This window comes from Hemiscyllium ocellatum, chromosome 44, assembly GCF_020745735.1.
Source record: "Hemiscyllium ocellatum isolate sHemOce1 chromosome 44, sHemOce1.pat.X.cur, whole genome shotgun sequence".
NCBI classification, from domain to species: Eukaryota; Metazoa; Chordata; class Chondrichthyes; order Orectolobiformes; family Hemiscylliidae; genus Hemiscyllium; species Hemiscyllium ocellatum.
In genome coordinates this window covers 25,536,605-25,559,736 of record NC_083444.1, presented here as the reverse complement: position 1 = coordinate 25,559,736, position 23,132 = coordinate 25,536,605, and positions in this window count along the sequence as shown.

Below are 23,132 nucleotides of genomic sequence, written 5' to 3'. Positions count from 1 at the left end.
GAGCCTCCCCATTTTTATACCTGACAGTGTCTCCCCATTTTTATACCTGACACAGTCTCCCCATTTTTATACCAGACAGAGTCTCCCCTTTTTTATACCCGACAGAGCCTCCCCATTTTTATACCCGACAGTGACTCCCCATTTTTATACCTGACAGTGTCTCCCCATTTTTATACCCGACAGAGACTCCCCATTTTTATACCTGACAGAATCTCCCCATTTTTATACCTGACAGTGTCTCCCCATTTTTATACCTGACAGAGTCTCCCCATTTTTATACCCGACAGAGACTACCCATTTTTATACCTGACAGTATCTCCCCATTTTTATACCCGACAGAGTCTCCCTATTTTTGTACCTGACAGAGTCTCCCCATTTTTATACCCGACAGAGTCTCCCCATTTTTATACCTGACACAGTCTCCCCATTTTTATACCAGACAGAGCCTCCCCATTTTTATACCCGACAGAGCCTCCCCATTTTAATACCTGACAGACTCTCCCCTTTTTATACCTGACAGAGCCTCCCCATTTTTATACCTGACAGAGACTGCCCATTTTTATACCTGATACAGTCTCCCCATTTTTATACCCTTCAGAGCCTCCCCATTTTTATACCTGACAGAGTCTCCCCATTTTTATACCCGACAGAGCCTCCCCATTTTTATACCCGACAGAGTCTCCACATTTTTGTAACTGACAGAGTCTCCCCATTTTTATACTTGACAGAGTCTCGCCATTTTTATACCCGACAGAAAATTACCATATTTATACCCGACACAGTCTCCCCATTTTTATACCTGACAGAGTCTCCCCATTTTTATACCTGACAGAGCCTCCCCATTTTTATACCTGACAGAGTCTCCCCATTTTTATACCCGACAGAGCCTCCCCATTTTTATACCTGACAGTGACTCCCCATTTTTATACCTGATACAGTCTCCCCATTTTTATACCCTTCAGAGCCTCCCCATTTTTATAGCCAACAGAGTCTCCCCATTTTTATACCCGACAGAGCCTCCCCATTTTTATACCTGACAGTGACTCCCCATTTTTATACCTGATACAGTCTCCCCATTTTTATACCTGACAGAGTCTCCCCATTTTTATACCCGACAGAGTCTCCCTATTTTTGTACCTTACAGAGTCTCCCTATTTTTGTACCCGACAGAGTCTCCCCATTTTTATACCTGACACAGTCTCCCCAATTTTATACCCGACAGAGTCTCCCCATTTTTATACCTGACACAGTCTCCCCATTTTTATACCAGATAGAGCCTCCCCTTTCTTATACCCGACAGAGCCTCCCCATTTTTATATCTGACAGACTCTCCCCTTTTTTGTACCTGACAGAGCCTCCCCATTTTTATACCTGACAGAGTCTCCCCATTTTTATACCTGATACAGTCTCCCCATTTTTATACCCGACAGAGCCTCCCCATTTTTATACCCTTCAGAGTCTCCCCATTTTTATACTTGACAGAGAATCCCCATTTTTATACCTGACACAGTCTCCCCTTTTTGTACCGGACAGAGTCTCCCCATTTTTATACCCAACAGAGTCGCCCCATTTTTATACCCGACAGACAATTTCCATATTTATACCCGACAGAGCCTCCCCATTTTTATACCCGACAGAGTCTCCCCATTTTTATACCCGACAGAGTCTCGCCATTTTTATACCTGACACAGTCTCCCCATTTTTATACCCGACAGAAAATTCCCATATTTATACCCGACAGAGCCTCCCCATTTTTATACCCAACAGAGTCTCCCCATTTTTATACCTGACAGAGTCTCGCCATTTTTATACCTGACAGAGCCTCCCCATTTTTATACCTGACAGTGTCTCCCCATTTTTATACCCGACAGAGTCTCCCCAATTTTATACCCGACAGAGTCTCCCCATTTTTATACCTGACGGAGTCTCCCCATTTTTATACCCGACAGAGTCTCCCTATTTTTGTACCCGACAGAGTCTCCCCATTTTTATACCCGACAGAGCCTACCCATTTTTATACCCGACAGTGTCTCCCCTATTTTTATACCTGACAGAGCCTCCCCATTTTTATACCTGACAGAGTCTCCCCATTTTTATACCCGACAGAGCCTCCCCATTTTTATACCCGACAGAGTCTCCCCATTTTTATACCTGACAGAGCCTACCCATTTTTATACCAGATAGAGCCTCCCCTTTCTTATACCCGACAGAGCCTCCCCATTTTTATATCTGACAGACTCTCCCCTTTTTTGTAACTGACAGAGTCTCCCCATTTTTATACTTGACATAGTCTCCCCATTTTTATACCCGACAGAGAATCCCCATTTTTATATCTGACAAAGTCTCCCCATTTTTATACCTGACAGAGTCTCCCCATTTTTATACCTGACAGAGCCTACCCATTTTTATACCAGATAGAGCCTCCCCTTTCTTATACCCGACAGAGCCTCCCCATTTTTATATCTGACAGACTCTCCCCTTTTTTGTACCTGACAGAGTCTCCTCATTTTCATACCCGACATTGTCTCCCCATTTTAATACCTGACAGAATGTCCCCATTTTTATGCCAGACAAAGTCTCACCATTTTTATACCTGACAGAGAATCCCTATTTTTATACCTGACAGAGCCTCCCCATTTTTATACCCGACAGAGTCTCGCCATTTTTATACCCGACTGAGTCTCCATATTTTTATACCTGACAGAGTCTCCCCATTTTTATACTTGCCATAGTCTCGCCATTTTTATACCCGACAGAGAATTCCCATTTTTATATCTGACAGAGTCTCCCCATTTTTATACCTGACAGAGTCTCCCCATTTTTATACCCGACAGAGAATCCCCATTTTTATATCTGACAGAGTCTCCCCATTTTTTTACATGACAGACCCTACCCATTTTTATGCCTGACAGAGTCTCCCCATTTTTATACCCGACAGAGAATACCCATTTTTATATCTGACAGAGTCTCCCCATTTTTATACCCGACATTGTCTCCCCATTTTAATACCTGACAGAATGTCCCCATTTTTATAACCGACAGAGAATCCCCATTTTTATACCTGACAGAGCCTCCCCATTTTTATACCTGACAGAGTCGCCCCATTTTTATACCCGACAGAAAATTCCCATATTTATACCCGACACAGTCTCCCCATTTTTATACCCGACAGAGCCTCCCCATTTTTATACCTGACAGTGTCTCCCCATTTTTATACCCGACACAGATTCCCCATTTTTATACCTGACAGTGTCTCCCCATTTTTATACCCGACAGTGTCTCCCCATTTTTTTACCCAATAGAATCTCCCCATTTTTATACCTGACATAGTCTCGCCAATTTTATACCCGACAGAGTCTCCCTATTTTTATACCTGACAGAGTCTCCCCATTTTTATATCTGACAGAGTCTCCCCATTTTTATACCTGACAGAGCCTACCCATTTTTATACCTGACAGAGTCTCCCCATTTTTATACGTGACAGTGTCTCCCAATTTTTATACCCGACAGCGCCTCACCATTTTTATACCCGACAGAGAATCCCCATTTTTATACCTGACAGAGTCTCCCCATTTTTATACCTGACAGAGTCTCCGCATTTTTATACCTGACAGAGCCTACCCATTTTTATACCTGACAGAGTCTCCTCATTTTTATACGTGACAGTGTCTCCCAATTTTTATACCCGACAGAGCCTCACCATTTTTATACCCAACAGAGTATCCCCATTTTTATACCCGACAGAGTCTCCCCATTTTTATACCTGACAGTGTCTCCGCATTTTTATACCTGACACAGTCTCCCCATTTTTATACCAGACAGAGCCTCCCCTTTCTTATACTCGACAGATTCTCCCTATTTTTATACCTGACAGAGCCTCCCCATTTTTATATCCGTCAGTCTCTCCCCTTTTTTGTACCTGACAGAATGTCCCCATTTTTATACCTGACACAGTCTCCCCATTTTTATACCCGACAGAGCCTCCCCATTTTTATACCTGACAGTGTCTCCCCATTTTTATACCCGACAGAGTCTCCCCATTTTTATACCCGACAGTGTCTCCCCATTTTTATACCCGACAGAGTCTCCCTGTTTTTTTACCTGACAGAGTCTCCCCATTTTTATACCCGACAGAGCCTCCCCATTTTTATACCTGACAGAGTCTCCCTGTTTTTTTACCTGACAGAGTCTCCCCATTTTTATACCCGACAGAGTCTCCCCATTTTTATACCTGACAGAGTCTCCCTGTTTTTTTACCTGACAGAGTCTCCCCATTTTTATACCCGACAGAGTCTCCCTGTTTTTTTACCTGACAGAGTCTCCCCATTTTTATACCCGACAGAGTCTCCCCATTTTTATACCTGACAGAGTGTCCACATTTTTGTACCTGACAGAGTCTCCCCATTTTTATACCCGACAGAGTCTCCCCATTTTTATACCAGACAGAGCCTCCCTTTTTTATACCCGACAGACCCTCCCCATTTTTATACCCGACAAAGCCTCCCCATTTTTATACCTGATAGTGACTCCCCATTTTAATACCTGACACAGTCTCCCCATTTTTATACCCGACAGAGTCTCCCCATTTTTATCGCCAACAGTGTCTCCCCATTTTTATACTTGACAGAGTCTCCCCATTTTTATACCCGACAGAGTCTCCCTATTTTTTTCCCTGACAGATCCTCCCTATTTTTATAATTGACAGTGTCTCCCCTTTATTTATACCCAACACAGTCTCCCCATTTTTATACCTGACAGAGTCTCCCCATTTTTATACCTGACAGTGTCTCCCCATTTTTATACCCGACAGTGTCTCCCCATTTTTTTACCCAATAGAATCTCCCCATTTTTATACTTGACATAGTCTCGCTAATTTTATACCCGACTGAGTCTCCATATTTTTATACCTGACAGAGTCTCCCCATTTTTATACCTGACAGAGCCTACCCATTTTTATACCTGACAGAGTCTCCCCATTTTTATACCCGACATTGTCTCCCCATTTTAATACCTGACAGAATGTCCCCATTTTTATAACCGACAGAGAATCCCCATTTTTATACCTGACAGAGCCTCCCCATTTTTATACCTGACAGAGTCGCCCCATTTTTATACCCGACAGAAAATTACCATATTTATACCCGACACAGTCTCCCCATTTTTATACCCGACAGAGCCTCCCCATTTTTATACCTGACAGTGTCTCCCCATTTTTATACCCGACACAGTTTCCCCATTTTTATACCTGACAGTGTCTCCCCACTTTTATACCCGACAGTGTCTCCCCATTTTTTTACCCAATAGAATCTCCCCATTTTTATACTTGACATAGTCTCGCCAATTTTATACCCGACTGAGTCTCCATATTTTTATACCTGACAGAGTCTCCCCATTGTTATATTTGACAGAGTCTCCCCATTTTTATACCTGACAGAGCCTACCCATTTTTATACCTGACAGAGTCTCCCCATTTTTATACGTGACAGTGTCTCCCAATTTTTATACCCGACAGCGCCTCACCATTTTTATACCCGACAGAGAATCCCCATTTTTGTACCTGACAGAGTCTCCCCATTTTTGTACCTGACAGAGTCTCCGCATTTTTATACCTGACAGAGCCTCCCCATTTTTATACCTGACAGTGTCTCCCCACTTTTATACCCGACAGTGTCTCCCCATTTTTTACCCAATAGAATCTCCCCATTTTTATACTTGACATAGTCTCGCCAATTTTATACCCGACTGAGTCTCCATATTTTTATACCTGACAGAGTCTCCCCATTGTTATATTTGACAGAGTCTCCCCATTTTTATACCTGACAGAGCCTACCCATTTTTATACCTGACAGAGTCTCCCCATTTTTATACGTGACAGTGTCTCCCAATTTTTATACCCGACAGAGCCTCACCATTTTTATACCCGACAGAGAATCCCCATTTTTATACCCGACAGAGTCTCCCCATTTTTATACCAGAGAGTGAATCCCCATTTTTATACCCGACAGAGTCTCCCCATTTTTATACCTGACAGTGTCTCCGCATTTTTATACCTGACACAGTCTCCCCATTTTTATACCAGACAGAGCCTCCCCTTTCTTATACTCGACAGATTCTCCCTATTTTTATACCTGACAGAGCCTCCCCATTTTTATATCCGTCAGACTCTCCCCTTTTTTGTACCTGACAGAATGTCCCCATTTTTATACCTGATACAGTCTCCCCATTTTTATACCCGACAGAGCCTCCCCATTATTATACCCTTCAGAGTCTCCCCATTTTTATAGCCAACAGTCTCCCCATTTTTATACCCGACAGAGCCTCCCCATTTTTATACCTGACAGTGTCTCCCCATTTTTTTACCCGATAGAATCTCCCCATTTTTATACTTGACAGAGTCTCGCCATTTTTATACCCGACAGAGAATTCCCATTTTTATATCTGACAGAGTCTCCCCATTTTTATACCTGACAGAGTCTCCCCATTTTTATACCCGACAGAGAATCCCCATTTTTATACCTGACAGAGTCTCCCCATTTTTTTACCTGACAGACCCTCCCCATTTTTATACCTGACAGAGTCTCCCCATTTTTATACCCGACAGAGTCTCGCCATTTTTATACCTGACAGAGTCTCCCCATTTTTATACCCGACAGTGTCTCCCCATTTTTATACCCGACAGTGTCTCCCCATTTTTATACCCGACAGAGTCTCCCCATTTTTATACCCGACAGAGTCTCCCCATTTTTATATCTGACAGAGTCTCCCCCATTTTTATACCTGACAGACCCTCCCCATTTTTATACCTGACAGAGTCTCCCCATTTTTATACCCGACAGAGAATCCCCATTTTTATACCTGACAGAGCCTCCCCATTTTTATACCAGACAGAGTCGCCCCATTTTTATACCCGACAGAGTCTCCCCATTTTTATACCCGACACAGTCTCCCCATTTTTATACCCGACAGAGCCTCCCCATTTTTATACCTGACAGTGTCTCCCCATTTTTATACCCGACAGAGTCTCCCATTTTTATACCTGACAGTGTCTCCCCATTTTTATACCCGACAGTGTCTCCCCATTTTTATACCCGACAGAATCTCCCCATTTTTATACCTGACATAGTCTCGCCAATTTTATACCCGACTGAGTCTCCATATTTTTATACCTGACAGAGTCTCCCCATTGTTATACCTGACAGAGTCTCCCCATTTTTATACCTGACAGAGCCTACCCATTTTTATACCTGACAGAGTCTCCCCATTTTTATACGTGACAGAGTCTCCCAATTTTTATACCCGACAGAGCCTCACCATTTTTATACCCGACAGAGACTCCCCATTTTTATACCCGACAGAGTCTCCCCATTTTTATACCAGAGAGTGAATCCCCATTTTTATACCCGACAGAGTCTCCCCATTTTTATACCTGACAGTGTCTCCGCATTTTTATACCTGACACAGTCTCCCCATTTTTATACCAGACAGAGCCTCCCCTTTCTTATACTCGACAGATTCTCCCTATTTTTATACCTGACAGAGCCTCCCCATTTTTATATCCGTCAGACTCTCCCCTTTTTTGTACCTGACAGAATGTCCCCATTTTTATACCTGATACAGTCTCCCCATTTTTATACCCGACAGAGCCTCCCCATTATTATACCCTTCAGAGTCTCCCCATTATTATAGCCAACAGTCTCCCCATTTTTATACCCGACAGAGCCTCCCCATTTTTATACCTGACAGTGTCTCCCCATTTTTTTACCCGATAGAATCTCCCCATTTTTATACTTGACATAGTCTCGCCATTTTTATACCCGACAGTGTCTCCCAATTTTTATACTCGACAGAGTCTGCCTATTTTTATACCCGATAGAGCCTCCCTATTTTTATACCAGATAGAGCCTCCCCTTTCTTATACCCGACAGAGTCTCCCTATTTTTATACCTGACAGAGCCTCCCCATTTTTATACCTGACAGAGAGCCCCCATTTTTCTACCTGACAGAGCCTCCCCATTTTTATACCTGATACAGTTACCCCATTTTTATAGCCAACAGAGTCTCCCCATTTTTATACCTGACAGACCCTCCCAATTTTTATACCCGACAGAGCCTCCCCATTTTTATACCTGACAGAGTCTCGCCATTTTTATACTTGACAGAGTCTCCCCATTTTTATACCCGACAGAGAATCCCAATTTTTATACCTGACAGAGCCTACCCATTTTTATACCCGACTGTGTCTCCCCATTTTTATACCCGACAGAGTCTCCATATTTTTATACCTGACAGAGTATCCCCATTTTTATACCCGACTGTGTCTCCCCATTTTTATACCCGACAGAGAATCCCAATTTTTATACCTGACAGAGCCTACCCATTTTTATACCCGACAGTGTCTCCCCATTTTTATACCCGACAGAGTCTCCCTGTTTTTTTACCTGACAGAGTCTCCCCATTTTTATACCCGACAGAGCCTCCCCATTTTTATACCCGACAGAGTCTCCCCATTTTTATACCTGACAGAGTCTCCCTGTTTTTTTACCTGACAGAGTCTCCCCATTTTTATACCCGACAGAGTCTCCCCATTTTTATACCTGACAGAGTCTCCCTGTTTTTTTACCTGACAGAGTCTCCCCATTTCTATACCCGACAGAGTCTCCCTGTTTTTTTACCTGACAGAGTCTCCCCGTTTTTATACCCGACAGAGTCTCCCCATTTTTATACCTGACAGAGTGTCCACATTTTTGTACCTGACAGAAAATTCCCATATTTATACCCGACTGAGTCTCCATATTTTTATACCTGACAGAGAATCCCCATTTTTATACCTGATAGTGACTCCCCATTTTAATACCTGACACAGTCTCCCCATTTTTATACCCGACAGAGTGTCCCCATTTTTATACCCGACGTAGTCTCCCCATTTTTATCGCCAACAGTGTCTCCCCATTTTTATACTTGACACAGTCTCCCCATTTTTATACCAGACAGAGCCTCCCCTTTTTTATACCCGACAGACCCTCCCCATTTTTATACCTGACAGAGTCTCCCCATTTTTATACCCGACAGAGCCTCCCCATTTTTATACCTGATAGTGACTCCCCATTTTTATACCTGACAGAGTCTCCGCATTTTTATACCAGACAGAGCCTCCCCTTTTTTATACCCGACAGACCCTCCCCATTTTTATACCTGACAGAGTCTCCCCATTTTTATACCCGACAAAGCCTCCCCATTTTTATACCTGATAGTGACTCCCCATTTTAATACCTGACACAGTCTCCCCATTTTTATACCCGACAGAGTCTCCCCATTTATATCGCCAACAGTGTCTCCCCATTTTTATACTTGACAGAGTCTCCCCATTTTTATACCCGACAGAGTCTCCCTATTTTTTTCCCTGACAGATCCTCCCTATTTTTATAATTGACAGTGTCTCCCCTTTATTTATACCCAACACAGTCTCCCCATTTTTATACCTGACAGATCCTCCCTATTTTTATAATTGACAGTGTCTCCCCTTTATTTATACCCAACACAGTCTCCCCATTTTTATACCTGACAGATCCTCCCTATTTTTATAATTGACAGTGTCTCCCCTTTATTTATACCCAACACAGTCTCCCCATTTTTATAACTGACAGAGTCTCCCCATTTTTATACCTGACAGTGTCTCCCCATTTTTATACCTGACAGTGTCTCCCCATTTTTATACCCGACAGTGTCTCCCCATTTTTTTACCCAATAGAATCTCCCCATTTTTATACTTGACATAGTCTCGCCAATTTTATACCCGACTGAGTCTCCATATTTTTATACCTGACAGAGTCTCCCCATTGTTATATTTGACAGAGTCTCCCCATTTTTATACCTGACAGAGCCTACCCATTTTTATACCTGACAGAGTCTCCCCATTTTTATACCCGACAGAGAATACCCATTTTTTTACCCAATAGAATCTCCCCATTTTTATACTTGACATAGTCTCGCCAATTTTATACCCGACTGAGTCTCCATATTTTTATACCTGACAGAGTCTCCCCATTGTTATATTTGACAGAGTCTCCCCATTTTTATACCTGACAGAGCCTACCCATTTTTATACCCGACAGTGTCTCCCCATTTTTATACCCAATAGAATCTCCCCATTTTTATACCTGACAGAGTCTCGCCATTTTTATACCCGACAGAGTCTCCCTATTTTTATACCTGACAGAGTCTCCCCATTTTTATACCTGACAGAGTCTCCCCATTTTTATACCTGACAGAGCCTACCCATTTTTATACCTGACAGAGTCTCCCCATTTTTATACCCGACAGTGTCTCCCCATTTTTATACCTGACAGAATGTCCCCATTTTTATAACCGACAGAGTCTCCCCATTTTTATACCTGACAGAGCCTCCCCATTTTTATACCTGACAGAGTCGCCCCATTTTTATACCCGACAGAAAATCCCCATTTTTATACCCGACACAGTCTCCCCATTTTTATACCCGACAGAGCCTCCCCATTTTTATACCTGACAGTGTCTCCCCATTTTTATACCCGACTGAGTCTCCCCATTTTTATACCTGACTGAGTCTCCCCATTTTTATACCTGACAGAGTCTCCCCATTTTTATACTTGACAGAGCCTACCCATTTTTATACCTGACAGAGTCTCCCCATTTTTATACGTGACAGTGTCTCCCAATTTTTATACCCGACAGCGCCTCACCATTTTTATACCCGACAGAGAATCCCCATTTTAATACCTGACAGAGTCTCCCCATTTTTATACCTGACAGAGTCTCCGCATTTTTATACCTGACAGAGCCTACCCATTTTTATACCTGACAGAGTCTCCCCATTTTTATACCTGACAGAGTCTCCGCATTTTTATACCTGACAGAGCCTACCCATTTTTATACCCGACAGTGTCTCCCCATTTTTTTACCCAATAGAATCTCCCCATTTTTATACTTGACATAGTCTCGCCAATTTTATACCTGACTGAGTCTCCATATTTTTATACCTGACAGAGTATCCCCATTTTTATACCCGACAGTGTCTCCCCATTTTTATACCCGACAGAGAATCCCAATTTTTATACCTGACAGAGCCTACCCATTTTTATACCCGACAGTGTCTCCCCATTTTTATACCCGACAGAGTCTCCCTGTTTTTTTACCTGACAGAGTCTCCCCATTTTTATACCCGACAGAGTCTCCCCATTTTTATACCCGACAGAGTCTCCCCATTTTTATACCTGACAGAGTCTCCCTGTTTTTTTACCTGACAGAGTCTCCCCATTTTTATACCCGACAGAGTCTCCCCATTTTTATACCTGACAGAGTCTCCCTGTTTTTTTACCTGACAGAGTCTCCCCATTTCTATACCCGACAGAGTCTCCCCATTTTTATACCTGACAGAGTCTCCCTGTTTTTTTACCTGACAGAGTCTCCCCATTTTTATACCCGACAGAGCCTCACCATTTTTATACCCGACAGAGAATCCCCATTTTTATACCCGACAGAGCCTCACCATTTTTATACCCGACAGAAAATCCCCATTTTTATACCTGACCGAGTCTCCCCATTTTTATACCCGACAGAGTCTCCCCATTTTTATACCAGACAGAGCCTCCCTTTTTTATACCCGACAGACCCTCCCCATTTTTATACCTGACAGAGTCTCCCCATTTTTATACCCGACAAAGCCTCCCCATTTTTATACCTGATAGTGACTCCCCATTTTAATACCTGACACAGTCTCCCCATTTTTATACCCGACAGAGTGTCCCCATTTTTATACCCGACGTAGTCTCCCCATTTTTATCGCCAACAGTGTCTCCCCATTTTTATACTTGACACAGTCTCCCCATTTTTATACCAGACAGAGCCTCCCCTTTTTTATACCCGACAGACCCTCCCCATTTTATACCTGACAGAGTCTCCCCATTTTTATACCCGACAGAGCCTCCCCATTTTTATACCTGATAGTGACTCCCCATTTTAATACCTGACACAGTCTCCCCATTTTTATACCCGACAGAGTCTCCCCATTTTTATCGCCAACAGTGTCTCCCCATTTTTATACTTGACAGAGTCTCCCCATTTTTATACCCGACAGAGTCTCCCTATTTTTTTCCCTGACAGATCCTCCCTATTTTTATAATTGACAGTGTCTCCCCTTTATTTATACCCAACACAGTCTCCCCATTTTTATACCTGACAGAGTCTCCACATTTTTATAACTGACAGTGTCTCCCCATTTTTTTACTCGATAGAATCTCCCCATTTTTATACTTGACATAGTCTCGCCATTTTTATACCCGACTGAGTCTCCCCATTTTTATAATTGCCATAGTCTCGCCATTTTTATACCCGACAGAGAATTCCCATTTTTATACCTGACAGAGTCTCCCCATTTTTATACCCGACAGAGCCTCCCCATTTTTATACCTGACAGAGTCTCCCCATTTTTATACCCGACAGAGCCTCCCCATTTTTATACCCGACAGAGAATTCCCATTTTTATACCAGACAGAGCCTCCCCATTTTTATACCCGACAGAGAATTCCCATTTTTATATCTGACAGAGTCTCCCCATTTTTATACCTGACAGACCCTCCATATTTTTATACCCGACAGAGTCTGCCAATTTTTATACTTGACAGAGTTGCCCCATTTTTATACCCGACAGAAAATTACCATACTTATACCCGACACAGTCTCACCATTTTTATAGCCAACAGAGTCTCCCCATTATAACACCCGACAGAGTCTCACCATTTTTATACCCGACTGAGTCTCCATATTTTTATACCTTTCAGAGTCTCCCTATTTTTGTACCTGACACAGTCTCCCCATTTTTATACTTGACAGAGTCTCCCCATTTTTTTATCTGACAGTGTCTCCCCATTTTTATACCCGACTGAGTCTCCCCATTTTTTTACCTGACAGAGTCTCCCCATTTTTATACCCGACAGAGCCTCCCCATTTTTATACCTGACAGTGACTCCCCATTTTTATACCCGACAGAGTCTCCCCATTTTTATACCTGACAGAGTCTCCCTATTCTTTTACCTGACAGATCCTCCCTATTTTTATAATTGACAGTGTCTCCCCTTTATTTATACCCAACACAGTCTCCCCATTTTTATACCTGACAGAGTCTCCACATTTTTATAACTGACAGAGTCTCCCCATTTTTATACTTGACAGAGTCTCCCCATTTTTATACCTGACAGAGTCTCACCATTTTTATACCCGACAGAGTCTCCCCATTTTTATACCTGACAGAGTCTCCTCATTTTTATACCCGACATTGTCTCCCCATTTTAATACCTGACAGAACCTCCCCATTTTTATACCTGACAGTGAGTCCCCATTTTTATACCTGATACAGTCTCCACATTTTTTTACCTGACAGACCCTCCATATTTTTATCCCCGACAGAGTCTCCCCATTTTTATACTTGACAGAGTCTCCCCATTTTTATACCTGACAGAAAATTACCATATTTATACCCGACAGAGTCTCACCATTTTTATACCTGACAGAGCCTCCCCATTTTTATACCCGACAGTGTCTCCCCATTTTTATACCAGACAGAGTCTCCCCATTTTTATACCTGACAGAGTCTCCCCATTTTTATACCCGACAGAGTCTCCCCATTTTTATACCAGATAGTGCCTCCCCTTTCTTATACCCGACAGATTCTCCCCATTTTTATACCCGACAAAGTCTCCCCATTTTTATACCCGCCAGAGTCTCCCCATTTTTATACCTGACAGAGTCTCCCAATTTTTATACCCGACTGAGTCTCCCCGTTTTTATACCCGACAGAGTCTCCCCATTTTTATACCCGACAGAGCCTCCCCATTTTTATACCAGACAGTGTCTCCCCATTTTTATACCCGACAGAGTCTCCCCATTTTTATACCAGACAGTGTCTCCCCATTTTTATACCCGACAGAGTCTCCCCATTTTTATACCCGACAGTGTCTCCCCATTTTTTTACTTGACAGAGTCTCCCCATTTTTATACCTGACAGAGTCTCCTCATTTTTATACCCAACAGAGCCTCACCATTTTTATACCCGACACAGTCTCCCCATTTTTATACCCGACAGAGTCTCCCCATTTTTATACCCGACAGTGTCTCCCCATTTTTTTACTTGACAGAGTCTCCCCATTTTTATACCTGACAGTGTCTCCCCATTTTTTTACTTGACAGAGTCTCCCCATTTTTATACCTGACAGTGTCTCCCCATTTTTTTACTTGACAGAGCCTACCCATTTTTATACCCGACAGAGTCTCCCCATTTTTATACCCGACAGACTCTCCCCATTTTTCTACCCAACAGAGTCTCCCCATTTTTATACCAGACAGAGTCTCCCCATTTTTATACCCGACAGAGCCTCCCCATTTTTATACCTGACACAGTCTCCCCATTTTTATACCTGACACAGTCTCCCCATTTTTATACCTGACAGTGTCTCCCCATTTTTATACCTGACAGTGTCTCCCCATTTTTATACCCGACAGAGCCTCCCCATTTTTATACCTGACAGAGTCTCCTCATTTTTATACCCAACAGAGCCTCACCATTTTTATACCCGACACAGTCTCCCCATTTTTATACCCGACAGAGTCTCCCCATTTTTATACCCGACAGTGTCTCCCCATTTTTTTACTTGACAGAGTCTCCCCATTTTTATACCCGACAGTGTCTCCCCATTTTTTTACTTGACAGAGTCTCCCCATTTTTATACCTGACAGAGCCTACCCATTTTTATACCCGACAGACTCTCCCCATTTTTCTACCCAACAGAGTCTCCCCATTTTTATACCCGACAGAGAATCCCCATTTTTATACCTGACACAGTCGCCCCATTTTTATACCCAACAGAACCTCCCCATTTTTATACCTGAAAGAGCCTCCCCATTTTTATACCTGACAGAGTCTCCCCATTTTTATACCCGACAGAGCCTCCCCATTTTTATACCCGACAGAGTCTCCCCATTTTTATACCTGACAGTGTCTGCCAATTTTTATACTTGACTGAGTCTCCCCATTTTTATACCCGACAGAGTCTCCCCATTTTTATACCTGACAGTTTCTCCCAATTTTTATACCTGACAGTGTCTCCCCATTTTAATACCCGACAAAGTCTCTACATTTTTATACCCGACAGAGACTCCCCATTTTTATACCTGACAGTGTCTGCCAATTTTTATACTTGACTGAGTCTCCCCATTTTTATACCCGACAGAGTCTCCCCATTTTTATACCTGACAGTGTCTCCCAATTTTTATACCTGACAGAGTCTCCCCATTTTTATACCCGACAGAGACTCCCCATTTTTATACTTGACAGTGTCTCCCCATTTTTATACCCGACAGAGTCTCCCCATTTTTACACCCGGCAGAGTCTCCCCATTTTTATACCTGACAGAGTCTCCACATTTTTATACCTGACAGAGCCTCCCCATTTTTATACCTGACAGAGCCTCCCCATTTTTATACCCAACAGAATCTACCCGTTATTATACCCGACAGAGTCTACCCATTTTTATACCCGACAGTGTCCCACATTTTTATTCCTGACAGAGCCTCACCATTTTTATACCTGACAGAGTCTCCCCATTTTTATACCTGACAGAGCCTCCCCATTTTTATACCCGACAGAGTCTCCCCATTTTTATACCCGACAGTGTCTCCCCATTTTTTTACTTGACAGAGTCTCCCCATTTTTATACCTGACAGAGTCTCCCCATTTTTTTACTTGACAGAGTCTCCCCATTTTTATACCTGACAGAGCCTACCCATTTTTATACCCGACAGAGTCTCCCCATTTTTATACCTGACAGACTCTCCCCATTTTTCTACCCAACAGAGTCTCCCCATTTTTATACCCGACAGAGAATCCCCATTTTTATACCTGACACAGTCGCCCCATTTTTATACCCGACAGAACCTCCCCATTTTTATACCTGAAAGAGCCTCCCCATTTTTATACCCGACAGAGTCTCCCCATTTTTATACCCGACAGAGTCTCCCCATTTTTATACCCGACAGAGCCTCCCCATTTTTATACCTGACAGAGTCTCCCCATTTTTATACCCGACCGAGCCTCCCCATTTTTATACCCGACAGAGTCTCCCCATTTTTATACCTGACAGTGTCTGCCAATTTTTATACTTGACAGAGTCTCCCCATTTTTATACCCGACAGAGTCTCCCCATTTTTATACCTGACAGTGTCTCCCAATTTTTATACCTGACAGTGTCTCCCCATTTTAATACCCGACAAAGTCTCCCCATTTTTATACCCGACAGAGACTCCCCATTTTTATACCTGACAGAGTCTCCCCATTTTTATACCTGACAGTGTCTGCCAATTTTTATACTTGACTGAGTCTCCCTATTTTTATACCCGACAGAGTCTCCCCATTTTTATCCCTGACAGAGTCTCCCCATTTTTATACTTGACAGTGTCTCCCCATTTTTATACCCGACAGAGTCTCCCCATTTTTACACCCGGCAGAGTCTCACCATTTTTATACCTGACAGAGTCTCCCCATTTTTATACCTGACAGAGCCTCCCCATTTTTATACCCGACAGAGCCTCCCCATTTTTATACCCGACAGTGTCTCTCCCCATTTTTGTACCTGACAGTGTCTCCCCATTTTTATACCCGACAGTGTCTCCCCATTTTTGTACCTGACAGTGTCTCCCCATTTTTATACCCAACAGTGTCTCCCCATTTTTATCCCCGACAGAGTCTCCCCATTTTTATCCCCGACAGATTTCCCCATTTTTATACCCGACAGACCCTCCCCATTTTTATACCTGACAGATTTCCCCATTTTTATACCTGACAGAGTCTCCTCATTTTTATTCCTGACAGAGCCTCACCATTTTTATTCCTGACAGAGTCTCCCTGTTTTTATACCTGACAGAGTCTCCCCATTTTTATACCCGACAGAGTCTCCCCATTTTTATACCCGACAGAGTCTCCCCATTTTTATACCCGACAAAGTCTCCCCATTTTTATACCTGACAGAGAATCCCCATTTTTATACCTGACAGAGTCTCCCCATTTTTATACCTGACAGAGTTTTCCCATTTTTATACCTGACAGAGAATCCCCATTTTTATACCCGACAGAGAATCCCCATTTCCCATGGCAAGTTGTACATGTTCCTCACAATCCCGTTTCCTGATTTCTGTCCCCATGTTCTCCTTTTCCAGAGTAAATTCATAGTAGAAGTATACATTCAACTCCCTTCTAATATCCCATGGCTTCACACACAGGTGTAACCCTTAGTCTTGTTTGTTTCCCTAGTTAGCTTTTTCTGTTTCAAGTTTTTTAAAAGTGTCTTAGGATTCTCCCTCATCCTGTTAGGTTAGATTCCCTACTGTGTGGAAAGAGGCCATTCAGCCCAAGTGACCCTGCAAAGAGTAACCCACCCCCCTCTGCCTAATGCCCTTAACACTATGGACAATCCACCCTGACCTGCACATCTTTGGATTGTGGGAAGAAACCGGAGCACGCCCACACAGACACGGGGAGAATGTGTAAACTCCACACAGGCAGTCCCCCGAGGCTGGAATTGAACCTGGGTTCCCGGAGCTGTGAGGCAGCGGTGCTAACCACTGAGCCACCGTGCCGCCCTATTCACACATCCTTTCTCGTGGCCCCCTTTTTGATCTTCTAATTGCTTTCTTAAGTTCCGGCCTGCACTTCCTGTGTTCCTCAAAAGCTGAAACTGTAGGTTCCTTCAGACTTGCTAAAAGCTCTACTCTGTTTTTTTTATCCAGTTCTGAATTGTTCTCCATGTCCAGGGTTCTCCGAACTTCTCATTCCTACATTTCCCTCTAACGGGTACATGTTGGGCCTGTAATCTCTGCAGCTTCTTTTTGGACGCCCCTCCCACCGTTTCTCAGCTACCCACAAGGGGCCTGTTCAATGGCCAGATCCTGCTTTACTTTAATAAGATCTGTCTTCCCCCATCCAAAGCCATCTTTTTCAGGCCAGTTTTTTTTCCGTTGTCCAGGACAAATCTGGATCATACTGTGTTGTGGTTGCCATTGCCTGAATGTGCCCCCACTTCCACATCAAACACTTGTCTGGCTTCTATCCCCAGAACCAGATCCAGAACTGCACTGTCCTTTGTTCAGTGTTCTATGTATTAACACAAAAAACACCCCTGGATATATTTCAAGAAATCCAGCCCCTCTAAACCCTTAACACTATGACGATCCCAATTTATGTTAACAATCACACCACACCAGGTTATAGTCCAACAGGTTAATTTGGAAGCACTAGCTTTCGGAGCGACGTTCCTTCCCATGATGGATTCTTGATCCAATACCAACAGGTATTTCTGAAGGATCAGGATTAAGGAGGATCCCAACACATTTTTATATATAAAAAGCAAGAGGGTAGCCAGGGAAAGGGTAGGCCCACTCAAGCACAAAATCTATGCATGGAGCCAGAAGGGTTGGTGAAGTCTGAAATGAATACTTTGTGTTGGTATTCACCAAAGAGAAGGATTCAGAGTCATAGAGATGTACAGCACGGAAACTAAACCTTTCGTTCCAACCCGTCCATGCCGACCAGATATCCCAACCCAATCTAGTCCCACCTGCCAGCACCCGGCCCATATCCCTCCAAACCCTTCCTATTAATATACCCAGCAAAATGCCTCTTAAATGTTGCAATTGTACCAGCCTCCACCACTTCCTCTGGCAGCTCATTCCATACACGTACCACCCTCTGAGTGAAAATGTTGCCCTTTAGGTCTCTTTTATATCTTTCCCCTCTCACCCTAAACCTATGCCCTCTAGTTCTGGACTCCCCGATCCCAGGGAAAAGACTTTGTCTATTTATCCTATCCATGCCCCTCATAATTTTGTAAACCTCTATAAGGTCACCCCTCAGCCTCCGACGCTCCGGGGAAAACAGCCCCAGCCTATTCAGCCTCTCCCTGTAGCTCAAACCCTCCAACCCTGGCAACGTCCTTGTAAATCTTTTCTGAACCCTTTCAAATTTCACAACATCTTTCCCATAGGAAGGAGACCAGAATTGCACGCAATATTCCAACAGTGGCCTAACCAATGTCCTGTACAGCCGCAACATGACCTCCCAACTCCTGTACTCAATGTTGCTGGAGGATGAACTCAGGGAAGGGAGTGAGGAATTTCTAAGCCAAGTTACTATTAAAAAGGAAGAGATGGGAATCCAAGATGGCGGCAGTCTGGGTGAACCGCTTTGCTGGGCTCTGTGCAAGATTCCTGGGCAAGATGCACCTTTACCGTTTCACCCCCCACCCCCACCAACCAACCCCAGGAGTAAAAAACGGCTCATTTAAACATCGGGAGCTGCTGAGATTGTGTTGTCAAAAGAGAAAACGCTGGAAAATCTCAGCAGGTCTGGCAGCATCTAGAAGGAGAGAAAAGAGCTGACGTTTCGAGTCTAACTGACCCTTTATCAAAGCTTCGACAGATGCTGCCAGGCCTGCTGAGATGTTCCAGCGTTTTCTCTTTTGGTTTCAGATTCCAGCATCCGCAGTAATTTGCTTTTATCCTTAAGATTGTGTTGTGACAGCTTTAAGAATGAGATGGGATGAAGGAAAGGGGCCTAAAGGAGTACAGCAGGCAGGGCACTCCCCCCACTGTATCGCGTGCCTGCAGTCAGTACTCAAACTCCCGGGGAGGCCCCTTTGGATCTAATGGGGCAGCAGCATTTACTTTGAGAGTTTACCAAACTCCGAGAGTGGATCCAAGGCAGCAGGTGAGCCACTACCCGCCATGGGGCTGAAAAAGCAGGAGCAGGGAGGCCGAGGAATGGAGGCAGTGGAGGAGGGGACCGCGGCAACAGAGTCTGTGGGTGGAGGTCTCAAGAGGAAGGATCCAAACGCTGCAAGACCAGGTTCGGGTCCTTCAGGCGCAAGTGGACGACCTGGAGAATAAAAATAAGAGAAAAAAACTTATGGCTCCTGGAACACGAGGAAGGGGAGGCCCCCACCGGCTTCCTGGAGAAGTGGCCCCCGAAGTTCTTCGGGCTGGAGTCGGGCCTGGTGAGCATGGTCCTGGTCAGACCCACGCCCCGCCCCCCTCCGCCCGGTCCCAGTGAGTCTCCTGCTTTATGACGAAAAGCAGTTAGTGATTGAAACAGCCAGAAGATTGGCTTTAATGCACAAAGGCTCAAGAATAATGTTTTTTTCAGGATTTCTCAGGAACCCTAATCAAGAAGGGAAGGGCATTTAATGCAGTTAAGGAAGAATGAAGGGACCTGAACATTCCATATTCCATCAGGCACCCGGCCGTGTGGCGTTTCACCCACTGGGGGGACGGTATATAACTTTGACTCTGGTAAAAACAACGACTGCAGATGCTGGAAACCAGATTCTGGAAGAGCACAGCAGTTCAGGCAGCATCCGAGGAGCAGGAAAATCGACGTTTCAGGCAAAAGCCCTTCATCAGGAATAAAGCGTTTTGAGGAGCGCAGGTTATGGAAGTGGGTAGATAAAAGTTTGTTGTACTTACAGTTTTTGATGTTTGAGATAGAATTGAAATACTGTTTGTTGAGAGTATGAATTCTCCTGAAGATGTAGTACAGAGTGGGTCCTTTGCAATTCTGAGAGAGTGTGGCCCTCAGCTGAGGCAGGGCTGACTGGAGAGAGGTTAGGTGCCGGCACATTGCTGCGAGGGTGGAGCGGAGGATGTTGAAAGAGAACTGTTGCTGGTGTTTTTGAATCTGTAGTCTGTACTGTTTGTCCTGTTCGGGTCCGAACTCTGCTGGTTTAAAGGTGGTCCAGAGTCCGTGTGGGATGAGTTGGTTACGGAGGCAGGCACTGAGGAAGCACATGAGGCTGTGGTACCGAGTTTGTTTCAGGACATGGTTGAAGAGCTTCAGGGCAGAGGAAATGACCTGGGAGTTGCAGTGGGAGAGGGACTCCCTGAGATTCTTGTAGAGAGAGGAGGAAAACTTCTTCAAGGCAGGCATCCTTGCAAGAGGATTCGCAGTCGGGTTAAAATCAACGAGGTAAAAACAATGACTGCAGATGCTGGAAACCAGATTCTGGATCAGTGGTGCTGGAAGAGCACAGCAGTTCAGGCAGCATCCAAGGAGCAGCGAAATCGACGTTTCTGACAAAAGCCCTTCATTAGGAATAAAACTTTGACTCTGCAGATAAGTCGAAGGACTTTGTGAATTTTCTGAATTAAAGGACTCGGGTCAGGGTGGTGGGGAGGTGCATCATTACAGACAAGGTATGGGTTTTTTTTAATGTCTTTATTGCCCCATTTTTCTCTCCTCTCTCTCTCGTTCTTTGGGGTGATTGACTTCATACATACTCACCTTGATGTAAAACGGGAATTATTTGATATACCGGTCAGTTGGGAATTTTCTGAGGCCTTTTTATAACTGCTGTCCTTTTGTGTTTGGATTGGGGGGTGGGTGGCTATATCTGTGGTTATGGGGTGGGGGTGGGGAGGGGGAATGGGCATCCATTGTTAACTTTCAGAATGTAAATGTGGGATATAGGTAAAGTAATGTTACTTCTGCAATTATAATTGCTGATATAAAGTAAATGAACTCGCACCAGTGTGTAATTGTTTCAGCCAGGAGCTGAGTCAACAAGAATGGAAACTATCTGGAGGAAATACATAATTGTTTTTTTGTATTAGCTAAAAGTGTATGGAAGAAAGAAACGGGACTGCAAAACAACGGTAGATATTCCAGGCGACGAGATAAGATGCTGTGAGGGGCGGCACAGATGGAGGGAGTAGATAATGGTAAGCAAAGGATGTGCCTAACAATGACCTACAGCGGGATGAGGTCAAACGGCCTTGTGAGGCCAGAAATAGGCATTTTGTCACAGACCAGGCCGGATAAGGCAAGAGATAAACAGGAGTAATGGGTACCGGTCTTAGGGGAGTGGAGGATGTAAACAGGGGAGGAGCAATGAGATATAAAAAATATAGAAACCAAATTATATAAATATCGAGTATTTGTTGAATTCAGTGTGTTTTGTCCCTGCCTTGTGGACATCACACCCACTTGCAAGTGTGAGATAAATGACACTACTGATTCAGATCTTGTCTCGGACTGAAATTATTGACGTGAGTGTGCTCTGTTTGTCACGGTAAATGACAGTTTTCCTCATTTGTGTATCGCCTGGGGCGAGGGCTGGGCCTCAGTTAGAGGGAGTTAAGGATTGGGAGGATTGCCCCCTATGGACAAGGGGGAAGGCCTCTCGTGAATTCGGGGTTATTTGGATGTTTGTTTCAGTTAAATGAAGTGATTTTTTTTTTAGTTGTAGTAGTTTTTATAAAAGTAGCTTTTAGACTTCATAGAGTTACTGTCTGCGTCGCTCCCCGCACCTCAGATAAACTTCCTCCTCTTGGGAAACCGCGGGCTGCCCTGGATGACCATGGCTAGTGGTTTGATCAGGTGGGGCACCTGGATTGTAAAAGGGGGCCATTCCCCTAGTAAAAGAAAGAAGATGCTGTCAAGCCTTCGGAAGTAAAGGGTGGACATCGCCTTGCTGCAGGAGATGGATAAGGAGCATCTGAAACTGCAGCAGGGGGGTTATGATAGGGTATTCTTCTCCTCCTTCACCTCCAAGGGTAGAGGAGTGGCTATATTGGTAAGAAGGAACCTCCCTTTCCCAGTAATGGAGCAACTTAAGGACGAACATTCTTAACGCCCCAATACATGGAGAAGAGTATGGTATCCTGAATGTGTATTGTCCCTTGGCTCACCCTCTTAAATTTCTAATTGATGCAGTTGGTAAGTTGATGAACCTTGGTGTGCGCCGCATGATGGTAGGAGGGGATTTTAATCACCTAATAGAGCCCAAGGTAGACAGGGTGCCAAGGGGCCCAGCAGGCATGCCAGCGCAGTCTAAGCAGTTGGTGGACATGTGTGAGGAGTTGGGACTCGTGGATGTGTGGAGGCATCTCCACCCCAATGGAAGAGACTTTACCTCCTATTCCAACCCACACAAGTGCCATACGCGAATTGACGTGTTTTTATGCCATCAGATTGTTTGGAGAGAACATTGGTGTGCAAAATTGGGAATATAGCTGTCACGGACCATGCGCCAGTGTAGTTAGATGTTAAAATCAAACAT